Here is a 16,943-nt window from a genome sequence, read left to right on the forward strand (position 1 = left end):
AAAAGATTCTGATGCTGGGAGGGATTGGGGACAGGACGAGAAGGGACAACAGAGGATAAGATGGCTGGATGGTGTCATTGACTCGATGGACGTCAATTTGGGTGAACTCCGGGAGATGGTGATGGACAGGGAGGCCTGGCGTGCTGTGATTCATGGGATCACAAAGAGTTGGACACGACTGAGTGACTGAACTGAACTGAAATATTGATAAGCTAGGGTTCAACCAGAACACATAATCCAAGCTTTTTTTTTATTTTTTGGCTTTTATTTATTTATTTATTTTTTATTTTTAAACTTTACAAAATTGTAGTAGTTTTGCCAAATATCAAAATGAATCTGCCACAGGTATACATGTGTTCCCCATCCTGAACCCTCCTCCCTCCTCCCTCCCCATACCATCCCTCTGGGTCGTCCCAGTGCACTAGCCCCAAGCATCCAGTATCGTGCATTGAACCTGGACTGGCGACTCGTTTCATACATGATATTTTACATGTTTCAATGCCATTCTCCCAAATCTTCCCACCCTCTCCCTCTCCCACAGAGTCCATAGGACTGATCTATACGTCAGTGTCTCTTTTGCTGTCTCGTACACAGGGTTATTGTTACCATCTTTCTAAATTCCATATATATGCATTAGTATACTGTATTGGTGTTTTTCTTTCTGGCTTACTTCACTCTGTATAATAGGCTCCAGTTTCATCCACCTCATTAGAACTGATTCAAATGTATTCTTTTTAATGGCTGAGTAATACTCCATTGTGTATATGTACCACTGCTTTCTTATCCATTTATCTACTGATGGACATCTAGGTTGCTTCCATGTCCTGGCTGTTATAAACAGTGCTGCGATGAACATTGGGGTACATGTGTCTCTTTCCCTTCTGGTTTCCTCAGTGTGTATGCCCAGCAGTGGGATTGCTGGATCATAAGGCAGGTCTATTTCCAGTTTTTTAAGGAATCTCCACACTGTTCTCCATAGTGGCTGTACTATTTTGCATTCCCACCAACAGTGTAAGAGGGTTCCCTTTTCTCCACACCCTCTCCAGCATTTATTACTTGTAGACTTTTGGATCGCAGCCATTCTGACTGGTGTGAAATGGTACCTCATAGTGGTTTTGATTTGCATTTCTCTGATAATGAGTGATGTTGAGCATCTTTTCATGTGTTTGTTAGCCATCTGTATGTCTTCTTTGGCGAAATGTCTATTTAGTACTTTGGCCCATTTTTTGATTGGGTCATTTATTTTTCTGGAGTTGAGCTGTAGGAGTTGCTTGTATATTTTTGAGATTAGTTGTTTGTCAGTTGCTTCATTTGCTATTATTTTCTCCCATTCTGAAGGCTGTCTTTTCACCTTGCTAATAGTTTCCTTTGATACGCAGAAGCTTTTAATTAGGTCCCATTTGTTTATATTTGTTTTTATTTCCAACATTCTGGGAGGTGGGTCATAGAGGATCCTGCTGTGATGTATGTCGGAGAGTGTTTTGCCTATGTTCTCCTCCAGGAGTTTTATACTTTCTGGTCTTACGTTTAGATCTTAATCCATTTTGAGTTTATTTTTGTGTATGGTGTTAGAAAGTGTTCTAGTTTCATTCTTTTACAAGTGGTTGACCAGATTTCCCAGCACCACTTGTTAAAGAGATTGTCTTTAATCCATTGTATATTCTTGCCTCCTTTGTCAAAGATAAGGTGTCTATATGTGCGTGGATTTATCTCTGGGCTTTCTATTTTGTTCCATTGATCTATATTTCTGTCTTTGTGCCAGTACCATACTGTCTTGATGACTGTGGCTTTGTAGTAGAGCCTGAAGTCAGGTAGGTTGATTCCTCCAATTCCATTCTTCTTTCTCAAGATTGCTTTGGCTATTCGAGGTTTTTTGTATTTCCATACAAATTGTGAAATTATTTGTTCTAGCTCTGTGAAGAATACTGTTGGTAGCTTGATAGGGATTGCATTGAATCTATAAATTGCTTTGGGTAGTATACTCATTTTCACTATATTGATTCTTCCAATCCATGAACATGGTATATTTCTCCATCTCTTAGTGTCCTCTTTGATTTCTTTCACCAGTGTTCTATAGTTTTCTATATATAGGTCTTTAGTTTCTTTAGGTAGATATATTCCCAAGTATTTTATTCTTTCCGTTGCAATGGTGAATGGAATTGTTTCCTTAATTTCTCTTTCTCTTTTCTCATTATTAGTGTATAGGAATGCAAGGGATTTCTGTGTGTTGATTTTATATCCTGCAACTTTACTATAGTCATTGATTAGTTCTAGTAATTTTCTGGTGGAGTCTTTAGGGTTTTCTATGTAAAGAATCATGTCATCTGCAAATAGTGAGAGTTTTACTTCTTCTTTTCCAATTTGGATTCCTTTTATTTCTTTTTCTGCTCTGATTGCTGTGGCCAAAACTTCCAAAAGTATGTTGAATAGTAATGGTGAAAGTGGGCACCCTTGTCTTGTTCCTGACTTTAGAGGAAATGCTTTCAATTTTTCACCATTGAGGATAATGTTTGCTGTGGGTTTGTCATATATAGCTTTTATTATGCTTTCTCCTTGGAAGGAAAGTTATGACCAATCTAGATAGCATATTCAAAAGCAGAGACATTACTTTGCCAATAAAGGTCCATCTAGTCAAGGTTATGGTTTTTCCAGTGGTCATGTATGGATGTGAGAGTTGGACTGTGAAGAAAGCTGAGTGCCGAAGAATTGATGCTTTTGAACTATGGTGTTGGAGAAGACTCTTGAGAGCCCCTTGGACTGCAAGGAGATCCAACCAGTCCATTCTGAAGGAGATCAGCCCTGGGATTTCTTTGGAAGGAATGATGCTAAAGCTGAAACTCCAGTACTTTGGCCACCTCATGCGAAGAGTTGACTCATTGGAAAAGACTCTGATGCTGGGAGGGATTGGGGGCAGGAGGAGAAGGGGATGACAGAGGATGAGATGGCTGGATGGCATCACTGACTCGATGGACGTGAGTTTGAGTAAACTCCAGGAGTTGGTGATGGACAGGGAGGCCTGGTGTGCTGCGATTCATGGGATCGCAAAGAGTTGAACACGAATGAGCGACTGCACTGACTGACTGACTGTTTACATACGTATGGTTAGGAACCTGTTTACATATGTATGGCATATATGTGTCTATGTGTGCCTAGAAAAACGTTTGTAATAATGCATATCAAACTGTTGATGGTTTCCTTTGCCCAAGGCACTAGGATTGGAAGAGGAGGAATGAAAAAAGAGGTTTATATTATTTACTCCACTTACTTCTAGGTTATTTGATCTTTTTATAATCACGTTTCTGTGGATGACAATTTTCTTTATTACAGAAAACTTGGAAAATGCAAATATATAATCTCTAACACTGTATGTCCTGTGTCTGTTTTTCAAAATGTGTCTGTCCTAGTATAGCTGTGGAAAATGAGCTTCACCGTGTAATCTCCTCTCAGTGTTTTGTACGCCTGAGGTGTTTCTACATAATAGTGTATTCAAACTTTTTTAAAAAGCCACAACCCACAGTAAGAATTCTATTTTATGCAAAGTGATAAGTATTGTCCTGGTTCACACCTACCTGTGAGTACACAAAATGAGTGGAAATTTTCATCAGATTGTTCTTACTGTACTTCTAGTGATTCACTCTGATGTGTTCTATTTGCATTCCTTTAATGAGAATTAGGTTTGCAACTTGCTAAATAGGGTTCACAGTTCACTAATGGGTCCTGTCCCCAAATATTTATCCTGTCTCTCTGACAGAACTGCCGCATAGAAAGCACAGGTCTTTCATACATGTGCTTTATTGTATGGCTTGAAGTCCTTCTCCATTTGTGTATTATTACTTCCAAAGCACAGCTCTCTTTTTTCATGAATTAAAAAACTTTTTACTTCATTTTATTATCTGTTTATTTATTTTGGGGCTGTGCTGGGCTTTCATTGCTGTGCATGAACTTTCTCTAGTTGTGGCGAGCGCGGCCTTCTCTCATTGTGGAGCACAGGCTCTAGGGGGCATGGGCTTCAGTAGTTGCAGCGTGTGGGCTCAGTAGTTGTGGCCCATGGGCTTAGTTGCCCCGTGGCATATGGATCTTTCTGGACCATAGATTGAACCCATGTCCCCTGCATTGGCAGGTGGATTCTTAACCACTGAACCTCCAAGGAAGTCCAAAGCCTAGATTCCCTGAGCTCTTAAACTCCCACTACTCTTCAGGTAATTTTTGTTAGATTCCCCTTTTAAAAACTGTTTTGTTACATAAAAAGCTTGAGTTTTCAAGTTGACACACCTACAGGAGAAGTCTAAAATATAATTTGGTTGAAGAGTTTTAAAACAATAGGACAAGTACTCTTTGACTTCAGACAACCAGTATGGGTGACTGGCTGCTTGCAGGCACATCATGTACTACAGGGCTGAAAGGCTTGACCAAGCACCCCTGCTCTCTTTGTACAGGCTTTAAATGTCAAACCAGTGGGGATTCAAAATACAACAAACAACCAAGCAGTTTAGAAGGAGGTAAGGCTATTTATAGACCAGAAAATCATTAACTTTGTTCTTGAAAGACCAGTGAGCATTAGTTGGGTTATTTAATGTTCTCAAAGTCCTTAAAATGTAGAGCAAGTTTTTCTCTCTTAAAAAAAAATGGAAAATGAAAAAGAAAACTTCGTAGAATTTTTAAAAATTCTGATTTTATTGGCATATGGTTGATTTACAATGTGATGTTAATTTCTGCTATACAGCAATGTGATTCAGTTATATATCTCCATATTCTTTTTCATTAAGGTTTACACAGGATATTGAATATAGTTCCCTATTCTATACAGTAAGTCCTTGTTTACCCTCTGGAGGTTAACATTTTAGACCTTTAGGTTAAAATAAATACCAGGCTGAAGACTTTCAGTTGTCCACACCTTTCAGTGTTTCCTTTTTCAAAGAGGACAAGGATTGAAGTTTCCACTAACCCGAGGTAAATTGTCTCCATAACTTACAGAGGCAATGTAATCATTTAGAGCTTCTCCATGTCTGGTTAACTTCAAACCCATAATTCTTCCCTACAATGAAAAGATGTGTCTTACCTAACTATTAATATTATAATATTATAACTATAATAACTATAAATATCAATAATATTTCTCCATATCCCCTATTCTCCCTTGGAGAGTCGAGTGCCTTGGGCCTTGGGTTAAACAGCCTTGGTCTTGCAGGTGACTGGCTTTCTAAGTCCATGGTAGCATCTGCAGCTGCTCTTCATGTCACAGGCCTGCCTCCCTTTAGAGAGAGACTCTTGAAGAAGTTAGAAACAGCTCCATTTCTTCAAGAACTGCAGAGGCCCATGTGGAAGAGGCAGTGTGCTTGCTATAGCTGGGGCAGTCTTAACTTCCAAGCAGGCAGAGATGTGTCTTCGAGCTGGGCCTCCTCTTTCTGGGTTTGAGGAGAAGCAGCTTCTGAGAAGAGTTATCGCCACGGCACCCACGCCTCAGCCAGCCTTAGACTTCCACCAGATGAGGAGAGGGCCCTTTGGCTGCAGTACTGACCCCATGAGAATGGGTTTCTCCCATCTCAATTTAAGTTCACAAGTCACCAACTCCAGACAACTGACCAAGGGAGTGACAGCCTGGAGAGCCTGAAGCCAGGATTGTTCTGCAGGGGAAGCAGCTGTGGAAAGAGCCAGACTCTACCACCATTGCTGAATGAGACACTCTTCCTGACCCTGAACCAAAAAGAATTGAGCAGGAAATAATTGTCAACTTTTAATTTCTTTAGAGCTCAACCTTCAAGAGAAAGGATATTTATTTTTTTTGGACTTTAATTCCTCCCTGAGAATTTAATAATGTAGAGACATTTCATATAGTTCAAATCAGGGCATTTCAATATTGCTGGCATTTATTATTTGGAGTCATTTCATGCCTTCATTTGAGTTCCTTACATAATCTCCAGTGAGCTCTGTTGAATGTCCTACATGGGAGAATGTGAAATGGAAGACAGATTGGAGAGTGAATTTTCATGCTTGGGCACCAGAACAGCCTCGAGCAAATTTAATATGTTCTGTGCAGACCCATTTCAGAGCCTTTAGGTCCCATAGCTGACCTCAGGGTCTTCACAAAGAAGTTGTAACAATGTCAGGAAACAGCCCTGCTCATGTGAACACAGCATCCTTTCACAGCAAGAACAGTTGCCTTTTTGCAGTGCTGAGTCCTATGTGGTAAGAAGCCCAAAGTGAAAGTGAAAATGATGTTGATCAGTCGTGTTCGACTCTTTGTGACCCCATGGACTATAGCCTACTAGGCTCCTCTATCCATGGAATTTTCCAGACAGGAGTACTGGGGTGGGCTGACATTTTCTTCTCCAGAGGATCTTCCCAATCCAGGGATTGAACCAGGGTCTCCAGCATTGCAGGCAGACGCTTTACTGTCTGAACCACCAGGGAAGCCATAAGAAGCCCAGAAGTTGTTAACTATTGGGGAAGCAAGGGGAGGCAGATTTCTTCAACGTCCACAAAAATAAGCTTTTTCAGAGCTTTTGGGGACTAAACTTCCATTCTTTTTTCCAGACTCCTTTCTTCCAAGATGAAGGAGTGGCTTATTCTGGCGGTGAGATTGGTGAAGGGGTAATTCCAGGCACTGCCTTCTCCCTCTGGTTCTGTTGTGGATCCTGCCTGTCCCTAGGCCGTATGCAGTCTTTCTGTATAGTAAACCCACCAGGGCCTTCTTTGCCTCTGTTTCCTGGTAAATAAATTCCATTTAGTGGGGGAAGAGGAATGGGAAGACAAGCTAGACTTCCAGTCACAGTTTCCAGTCCTTGAAAGGTACTGATGCTGTTATTTTGATCCCTATTGAAGTCTATTGCGCTTTTAAAAAAGGTTTCAGTTGGGTTCCAAACTTTGGAGGGAAAGTGGGTAGAATTAATTTGTGTCCTAAAAATTCAACATGGGAACTTCCCTGGTGGTCCAGTGGTTAAGAATCTGCTTTGCAATGCAGGGGATGCAGGTTCTATCTCTGGTTGGGGAACTAAGATCCCATATGCCATGGAGCAACTAAGCCAATGAAACTCAAATAGTGAGCCCATGTGCTGCAACTAGAGAGTTCGTGCACCACAACAAAGATCCTACATGCCACAACTAACATCCAATGCAACCACAAATAAATAAATAAAAGGTTGAATGGGATAAAATTAAAATAACAACACAGACCGTCTTCACGGGTCAAGAAATATGACAATTAACTCTAGAGTCCCATCTCCATAGCTTCCATCATGGGAGAGAATTCCTCCCTTAATTTCATTTAAAAATCTTGGGGAAATGAAATCACACCCATTAGGATGACTACTATAGAACAAAAAACTAAAATGAAAGTAACAATCATTGGCAAGGATATGGAGAAATTAGAGTCCTTGTGCACTGTTGGTGGGAATGTAAAATGGGGTAGGTGCTGTAGAAAATAGTAGGATGGCTTCTCAAAAAAAAAAAAATTAAAAATAGAATACCATATAATCCAGTATTCCAGTTTTGGGTACATACCCTTCAGAATTGAAAGCAGAGTCTCAAAGAGGTATTTGTGCACTCATATTCATGGCAGTATTGTGAATTCATAGTATTCACAATAGCCAAAAAGTGGAAGGAACCCAAGTGTCTATTGACTGATGAATGGATAGGCAAAATGTGGTATATACATACAATGGAATATTCTTCAGCCTTAAAGAGAAAGGGAGTTCTGACATACGTATGCTATGACATATGCTAAAGAAGGGAATCTGAAAGATTCCTTGAGGACACTATGCTAAGTGAAATAGCCAGCCACAAAAAGACAAATACTGTATTATTGCACTTTTATGAAGCACCTGGAGTAGCCATAGTCACTGGAACAGAAAGTAGAGTGGTAGCTGCCAGGGCTTAGGGGGAGGGAGGCCTGGGAAGTTGTTTATCAAGTATTGAACTTTGGTTCTTTAGGATGAAGAGAGTTTTGGAGATGGGTTGCACGACAATGTGCATGTACTTCACATTACTGATTTGTACATTTAAAAATGGGCTTCCCTGGTGGCTCAGACAGTAAAGAATCTGCCTGCAACATGGAAGACCTGGGTTTGTTCCCTGAGTCAGGAAGATTACCTGGAGAAGGGAATGGCTACCCACTCCAGTATTCTGGCCTGGAGAATTCCATGGACAGAGGAGCCCAGCGTGACTGAGTGACTTTCACTTTCTTTTCATATTTAAAAATGGTTAAGATGGTACATCTTTTGGTATATATATTTGACCTTAAAATCCTAAAAAAGATTTTTGAGGAACACATGTTGGATTGGGGGTAACACTTAAAGCAATCAATTGTGGCCAAAGTCTGAGGCAGCACAGAACATCTGAGCCTCCGCTCCTGTGGAGAGGGGGTTTGCTCCTGTTGGCCTTCTTACTGTTTGAAACTAGTGAGACTTGGGAAAGCTCTGGAATCTGTGGCTGAAATACATAAATGGAACTGAAGACTGTTGTAGAACAAACAATGCTGTAGTTTTTTAAACCACTCTAAACGAGAGGGTGAAATATCTCTTCTTTTTGAGAAGAGTGAAGAAGAATGAAATGAATAAATCTCAGAAGCTCAGTCTGAAATAATAGAACAGGGTGCACAGAAAAGAGAGATTTTTTTTTTTGAAGCTCTGGGATAGATAAAGTGTTCTTGCCTGTGATAAATATTTTCCAGTAATGTATAGTCTTCTGAGTTCAGTCATTTAAGTTCACGTGCAATTTGCAATGATAAGAACTTGATTTAAAAATAAAAATGTCTTTCTTTTGTAATGTCGCTTAAAACTTTGGTTCAGAATATAATGTTAATTGTTGATTTTCTATTGAAACTTGGATTTCTGCTGGGCTAATATCTCACTCTAAGGAATCTGCGTGCATGGTGATGAACTGAAATGTCTGGGGGGCCAGGCAAATCAGCAGAACATCTCAGGATTCTGGTCACTGACAGAAGTTGAGATGAAGTCACCGAGCCCAGCTGTGCAAAGGAGGGGAAACATAAAGGGAAAAATGTCATGTTCGCCTTTCCAGCCTTCATGGGCTTTTTTCTGCCTTTGGGGTTTGAACTAGTTCCTTTCGCTGCTTATCCTATTGTTCTGCCTCTGAGTGTAGGAGTGGGTGTGTGACCCAAGGGCCCTTGGAGTCCTTCCAACATGATTTTCAAAACAAAAACAAAGAGAGTCCCAGCACATGGGTGTCTTGTCCAAATTGCCCCTGAAGCAAATCCTTACCTTTGCCCATTTGCTCTGAAGTTTGGTTCTAGGTTCAAAGATGGATTCATCTCCCGTCTGATGGTTTGAGTGAGATTTCAGGCGGTTGCAATTAGGAGAGCCCAGGGATGCAGCTAAGCGAATTGAGCACAGGCCACCCAGTGTTCCTCTAAATATGGACTAGTGACAGGACTAGGCTACTACCTTCCTCCACAAGGAAATGGAGAATAGCAGGAAATAGTCTTTTGAACACTGGTCTAAGAACAAAGAAGAGCAATCTGGTTTCTGCTTCTGCCATTAAAATGTGCTGTGTGATCAGCGATGAATTACTTTCTAGTCCTCTGTAAGATGAGGGGCTAGATAGCACCATCCAGAGGGGCCTTTCAACCCTTATATATTTTTAAATACATTGCCAATTACTGTTCATTTGTAATGTACAGTACATTACAGTTCAGTTCAGTTGCTCAATTTTGGTTGGCCCTAAAAGAGGCGCATCTCAATGTGTTTGAATAAGCAAAACGTGAACCTGAGCAGTTCTGGCTCTTAGACTGGCTCCCCTGCTCCCATCTTCTGCTGTTACCTGTCAAATGGGATCTTCTCATCCAAAACTTTTACATCAGAAAAGGAACACCAGACCTTCTTAATGGTTTATTTCTTACTAAGGCCCATAAAGAAGAGCAGGCTGAACAATTATTGACTCAGTTAATTAAGCCTGCTTCAGTCAGTCAGTTCAGTAGCTCAGTCGTGTCCGACTCTTTGCGACCCCATGAGCCACAGTATGCCACACCTCCCTGTCCATCTCCAACTCCTGGAGTCCACTCAAACCCATGTCCATTGAGCCTATGATGCCATCCAACAATTTTATCCTCTATCGTCCCCTTCTCCTCCTGCCCTCAATCTTTCCCAGCATCAGGGTCTTTTCAAATGAGACAGCTCTTCACATCAGGTGGCCAAATTATTGGAGTTTCAGCTTCAACATCAGTCCTTCCAATGAACACCCAGGACTGATCTCCTTTAGGATGGACTGGTTGGATCTCCTTGCAGTCCAAGAGACTCTCAAGAGTCTTCTCCAACACCACAGTTCAAAAACATCAATTCTTCTGTGCGCAGCTTTCTTTATAGTCCAACTTTCACATCCATACATGACCACAGGAAAAACCATAGCCTTGACTAGACGGACCTTTGTTGGCAAAGTAATGTCTCTGCTTTTGAATATGCTATCTAGGTTGGTCCTAACTTTCCTTCCAAGGAGTAAGCATCTTTTAATTTCATGGCTGCTTAGTTATCTCCAAAAAAGAAGTGTGTACATCCATGTGTGTGTGTGTGCACATGTGTGCAAATTGCCTTTTATTTTCGATTTCTTTATGTTCTAAGCCAAATTTTGCTCTGTTGTAAAATTTTAAAAGTAAGATGCAAAAATAGTGCATGTAGTTTGCTACCTTTTGTGCAAAAGAAAGGGATGGAATAAATATATATTTGTATTTTCTTATATTTGCTAAAGAAACTCTGGAAAGATCCAAAAGCAACTGAGAAAAGTGGCTACAAGTAGAGATGCAATGGGACCTAGATGGGTGGAAAACTAGGACACTTTCTCTGTAAAACTCTTATATGTTTGACTTTTGAATCATATGAATATATTCTCTATTTAAAAAACACACCTAAACTGAAATTGTCTTGAAGGTTGGCCATTCTCTGTCTACACTCTGAATTTCTAGAATGCTTAAATATTTTAAAGCAATCATGTGTAACATTTGCCTCAGGAAAACTTTAAAAAGGAGAAAATCACTTTGGAACAACAAAGGCTATCCAGATTTTTCAAGATCTAAGAAAACAAAGGCAAAATACCATAGGTGTCTCCAGGTACCAAAGCAGTATGTAAACAAGCCAAGTTCAAAACACAGGGAAGAAGAGAAAATCTCCCAAACACTGGGCCTTCTGTATAAACACATCTCAAAATTTATATAGCTAAAAAAATTATATTGCACACCAGCCAGAAAGCTACTCCTCTGAGCCATCTCCCTAAGGATGGTTTAAAATGTCTCTGTGGCACTGAGCAGTTGCAGAAACATGGAGGACCAGCAAAATGGCAACAGTGAACTTGGAGATAAATGACTAAAAAGAGGTGAGAAGGAGCTTGGGGTGAAAAGGGATGGTAGAAAGGACAGAGAAAAAAATGGACAAGCTTAACCAAGTCTGCTTGAGATACCAGGGATCAACTCTGGGGCTGGCAGACTAGAAAGCAGCATAAGTACAAAGTCACAGAAATAATGTCTGCGGCCCTGCCTGCTATTGGGAGAGGATGCAGCATTCTGTGGGTGGAGTGGCAGCATCCTGAGGACAGGGCAGCATATGCCCATGCTTGTATGACTGCTCCTGCTCACACCCTTCACTTTCTAGATCTGTGTATTGCTCAGGTTCAGCTCTTATTTCTCTGAGTTTGCTCTCTCCTCAGAGAATTTAAATGACTTGACTGACAACTTTAAATCATTTTAATATGGGGGGATGTGTGTAGAAGAAGGGTCATAGTCTCTGGAATACACGGATGATTTACTCTGCTCTCTTTGGTCTGATTTCTCAGATTCTTGGTGACCCTAGACAGATACATGAGCTGGGTTTCAGCTTTTCCTTCTGCAAAGTAGGGGCAGAGATTACCAGCAGGACACAGGGGATAACATCTATGAAGCCACTGATGGCAGGACTGGCCCAACCTGACACCATCCCTTCAACCCAGGACCATTTTCCTCATCAGAAAGGAAAGGAGTTACACTAAGTTCCTGAGATCTACAATTTGAATCTGATAACAGATACCCCCAAATGTGTGTAAGACACACTGAACATCCTTCATATTTTGATATAGATAGACAGCCTTAAAGATGATGGTAATTTCATCCCATTTCCCAGCTCTGCAAACCTCCACCCCAATCTCTGGGCAATCATCTAGGAATGGCTTTGTGCTGACTTACAAGGGAATGTATCATAATTTTCCTATCCACTGCTCCAGGACAACGCTGGGGGAGACCCACTCTCAGATTGCATGGATAGATAATTTTAGATGACATTCCAAAATTCCAGCTCTTTGAGTCTGAGAAACATCATGCATTACCACCTGCCCCACCCCCAGCTCTGCTCCTCTAACTACCTCTTCTTTCCCCATAAAACATGTCCTTTCAACAGCTTGCAACTTGCCAAGACCTGTCATAAATTTCAGGTAGTTGTGCAAAGTCAGAGAAGTGGGATTGGATCCAGTGCCAGTTGGATAGAAGTGATTCCATCATCAGTGGAAACACTGACCTAGAATTCTGACTAAAGGACAACATGTTAGTACTCGATGCTACGATTAGCCTTTCAGCCTCAGCAGAAACACCTGGTGGAAAGATGGGCCTCAGCAGTTATGGGCTCGCAAAAGTTGCCAAGTAGCTTCTCAGGATCACCAGGGCTTCGTGGAGGGTCTCATGCCTATCCTCACTCCACTATTTAAAAAATAACCAACTTTTTAAAAAGTTTATTAAGTTTGGAAAATTCACTATGGAAAGTTCTAGAAAAATAATCTTTCAGCAACAAAGACTGTCAACAATGCCATCTATTTCATTCTTTCTGCCTTTTTTAATTCACTCTAGGAGTATCAAGCAAGCACTCATCAGTATACCTGATACTGAGGTATAGCCATGAGCAAGTTAGGCATAGTCTCAGCTCTCAGAGAATGTACTTTCTAGAATGTACTCATTCTACAGTGAGTAAGCTTTAGTATTTCATTGACTAGCAAGTTATGAGAGAAGTGTCCCAAGAAATGAGATAAGGGTGGGCAGGGGGTACTTTTGATAAGGTGGTCAGTCACAGTGTGAAAAGATGGTGCCTCAGTAGACTGAGAGATGGGCAGAGCCAGCCATGAGGAGGCTGGAGGGAGAGAATTTGGTGAGGGAAGGAGCCTGAGAGAGTCCTGGGACTTAAGGAGGATTTCGAAGATTAAGCAAGTAAAAGGCTGAGCCAAGAGGTGACCAAAGACCAGGTCAGGTGGGGTCTTGTGGGCCTTTTAGGAGTTCAATTCTAAATGTAATGGGAAGCTGTTAGAGGATTTCAGCAGGGCAGTTATATGTTCTACTCCATGTATGTTTTAAAACTTTTATTTATTTACTTTTTATTAATTTTTATTGGATTACTGTTGTTTTAGTTTCTTGCTATACAGCAAAGTAAATCAGCTATACATGTACACATATCCCCTCTTTTAGTTTCCTTTCTCATTTAATTCAGCACAGAGCAGAGTAGAGTTCCCTGTGCTATATAGTAGGTTCTCATTAAATAACTATTTTATAGATAGCAGCTGTATATCAGCAACAGTTCAGTTCAGTTCAGTTGCTCAGTCGTGTCCGACTCTTTGCAACCCCATGGACTGCAGCATGCTGGCCTCCCTGTCCATCACCAACTCCCCGAATTTACTCAAACTCATGTCCATTGAGTTGGTGATGCCATCCAACCATCTCATCCTCTGTCATCCCCTTCTCTTCTCACCTTCAATCTTTCCCAGCATCAGGGTCTTTCAAATGAGTCAGTTCTTTACATCAGGTGGCCAAAGTACTGGGCTTTCAGCTTCACCATCAGTCCTTCCAATGGATATTCAGGACTGATTTCCTTTATGATGGACTGGTTGGATCTCCTTGCAGTCCAAGGGACTCTCAAGAGTTTTCTCCAACACCACAGTTCAAAAGCATCAGTTCTTCAGCACTCAACTTTCTTTATAGTCCAACTCTCATATCCATACATGACTACTGGAAAAACCATAGCTTTGACTAGACAGACCTTTGTTGGCAAAGTAATGTCTCTACTTGTTAATATGCTGCCTAGATTAGTCATGACTTTTCTTCCAAGAAGGAAGATTCTTTTAATTTCATGGCTGTAGTCACCATCTGCAGTGATTTTGGAGCCCCCCAAATTAAAGGCTGTCACTGTTACCCATCTATTTGCCATGAAGTGATGGGGTCAGATGCCATGACCTTAGATTTCTGAATGTTGAGTTTTAAGCCAATTTTTTTCACTCTCCTCTTTCACTTTCATCAAGAGGCTCTTTAGTTCTTCACTTTCTGACATAAGGGTGTTGTCATCTGCATATCCGAGGTTATTGATATTTCTCCCAGTAATCTTGATTCCAGCTTGTGCTTCTTCCAGCCCAGCATTTCTCATGATGTACTCTGCATATAAGTTAAATAAGCAGGGTGACAATATACAGCCTTGATGCACTCCTTTTCCTATTGGGAACCAGTCTGTTGTTCCATGTCCATTTCTAACTGTTGCTTCCTGACTTGCATACAGATTTCTCAAGAGACAGGTCAGGTGGTCTGGTATTCCCATCTCTTTAAGAATTTGCCAGTTTGTTGTGATCCACACAGTCAAAGGCTTTGGCATAGTCAATAAAGCAGAAGTCTGTGTTTTTATGGAATTCTCTTGCTTTTTTGATGATCTAGCGGATATTACAATTTGATCGCTGGTTCCTCTGCCTTTTCTAAAACCAGCTTGAACATCTGGAAATTCATGGTTCATGTACTGTTGAAGCTGGCTTGGAGAATTTTGAGCATTACTTTACTAGTGTGTGAGATGAGTGCAATTGTGCAGTCGTTGGAGCATTCTTTGGCATTGCCTTTCTTTGGGATTGGAATGAAAACTGACCTTTTCCAGCCCTGTGGCCACTGCTGAGTTTTCCAAATTTGCTGGCATATTGAGTGTAGCACTTTCACAGCATCATCTTTTAGGATTTGAAATAGCTCAACAGGAATGCCATCACCTCCACTAGCTTTGTTCATAATGATGCTTCCTAAGGCCCACTTGACTTCACATTCCAGGATGTCTGGCTCAAGGTGAGTGACCACACCATTGTGATTATCTGGGTTGTGAAGATCTTTTTTTGTGTAGTTCTTCTGTGTATTCTTGACACCTCTTCTAAATATCGTCTGCTTCTGTTAGGTCCATATCATTTTTGCCCTTTATTGTGCCCATCTTTGCATGAAAGTTTCCCTTGGTATCTCTAATTTTCTTGAAGAGATCTCTAGTTTTTCCCATTCTATTGTTTTCCTCTATTTCTTTGCACTGATCACTGCGGAAAGCTTTCTTGTCTCTCCTTGCTATTCTTTGGAACTCTGCGTTCAAATGGGTATATCTTTCCATTTCTCCTTTGCTTTTTGCTTCTCTTCTATTCACAGCTATTTGTAAGGCCTCCTCAGACAGCCATTTTGCTTTTTTGCATTTCTTTTTCTTGGGGATGGTCTTGATCCCTGTTTCCTGTACAATGTCATGAACTTCCATCCATAGTTCTTCAGGCACTGTCTATCAGATCTAATCCCTTGAATCTATTTCTCACTTCCACTGTATAATCTTAAGGGATTTGATTTAGGTCATACCTGAATGGTCTAGTGGTTTTCCCCACTTTATTCAATTTAATTCTGAATTTGGCAATAAGGAGTTCATAATCTGAGCCACAGTCAGCTCCTGGTGTTGTTTTTCCTGACTGTATAGAGCTTCTCCATCTTTGGCTGCAAAGAATATAATCAGTCTAATTTCAGTATTGACCATCTGGTGATGTCCATGTGTAGAGTCTTCTCTTGTACTGTTGGAGGAGGGTGTTTGCTATGACCAGTGCATTCTCTTGTCAAAACTGTATTAGCCTTTTCCCTGCTTCATTCTGTACTCCAAGGCCAAATTTGCCTGATACTCCAGGAGAAGGCAATGGCACCCCACTCCAGTACTCTTGCCTGGAAAATCCCATGGATGGAGGAGCCTGGAAGGCTGCAGTCCATGGGGTCGCTGAGGGTTGGACACGACTGAGCGACTTCACTTTGACTTTTCACTTTTATGCATTGGAGAAGGAAATGGCAATCCACTCCAGTGTTCTTGCCTGGAGAATCCCAGGGATGGGGGAGCCTGGTGGGCTGCCGTCTATGGGGTCACACAGAGTCAGACACAACTGAAGTGACTTAGCAGCAGCAGCAGCCAGGTGTTTCTTGACTTCCTATTTTTGTACTCCAGTCCCCTATAATGAAAAGGACATCTTTTTTTTGGTGTGTTAGTTCTAGAAGGTCTTGTAGATCTTCATAGAACTGTTCAACTTCAGCTTCTTCAGCATTACTGGTCAGGGCATAGACTTGGATTAGTGTGATATTGAATGGTTTGCCTTGGAAATAAATAGAGATCATTCTGTCATTTTTGAGATTGCATCCAAGTACTGCATTTTGGACTCTTTTGTTGACTATGATGGCTACTCCATTTTTTTCTAAGGGATTCTTGCCCACAGTAGTAGACATAATGGTCATCTGAGATAAATTCACCATTCCAGTCCATTTTAGTTTTCTGATTCCTAAAAGATCAACGTTTACTGTTGGGGGCTTCCCTGGTGGCTTTGCTGGTAAAGAATCCGCCTGCAATGCAGGAGACCTGGGTTCGATCCCTGGGTTGGGAAGATCCCCTGGAGAAGGGAAAGGCTACCCACTCCATGATTCTGGCCTGGAGAATTCCATGGACTATACAGTCCATGTGGTCGCAAAGAGTCAGACACAACTAAGTGACTTTTACAGTGAAGAGTGTTAACATATGTATCGGCAATAGCCATTTTTAAAAAAACACACACAGCTTTTCCAAATTGGATGGATGTTCCTGCTGTTTGGAGAATGGATTCAAGGGGCCAAAGTGAATGCAGGGAAACCAGGTCCAGTAATTGAGAAGAATCCATGGGAGCTTGGACAGGCAGGTGATAGAGAGAAGCAG

This window comes from Bubalus kerabau, chromosome 4, assembly GCF_029407905.1.
Source record: "Bubalus kerabau isolate K-KA32 ecotype Philippines breed swamp buffalo chromosome 4, PCC_UOA_SB_1v2, whole genome shotgun sequence".
Lineage (NCBI taxonomy): Eukaryota > Metazoa > Chordata > Mammalia > Artiodactyla > Bovidae > Bubalus > Bubalus kerabau.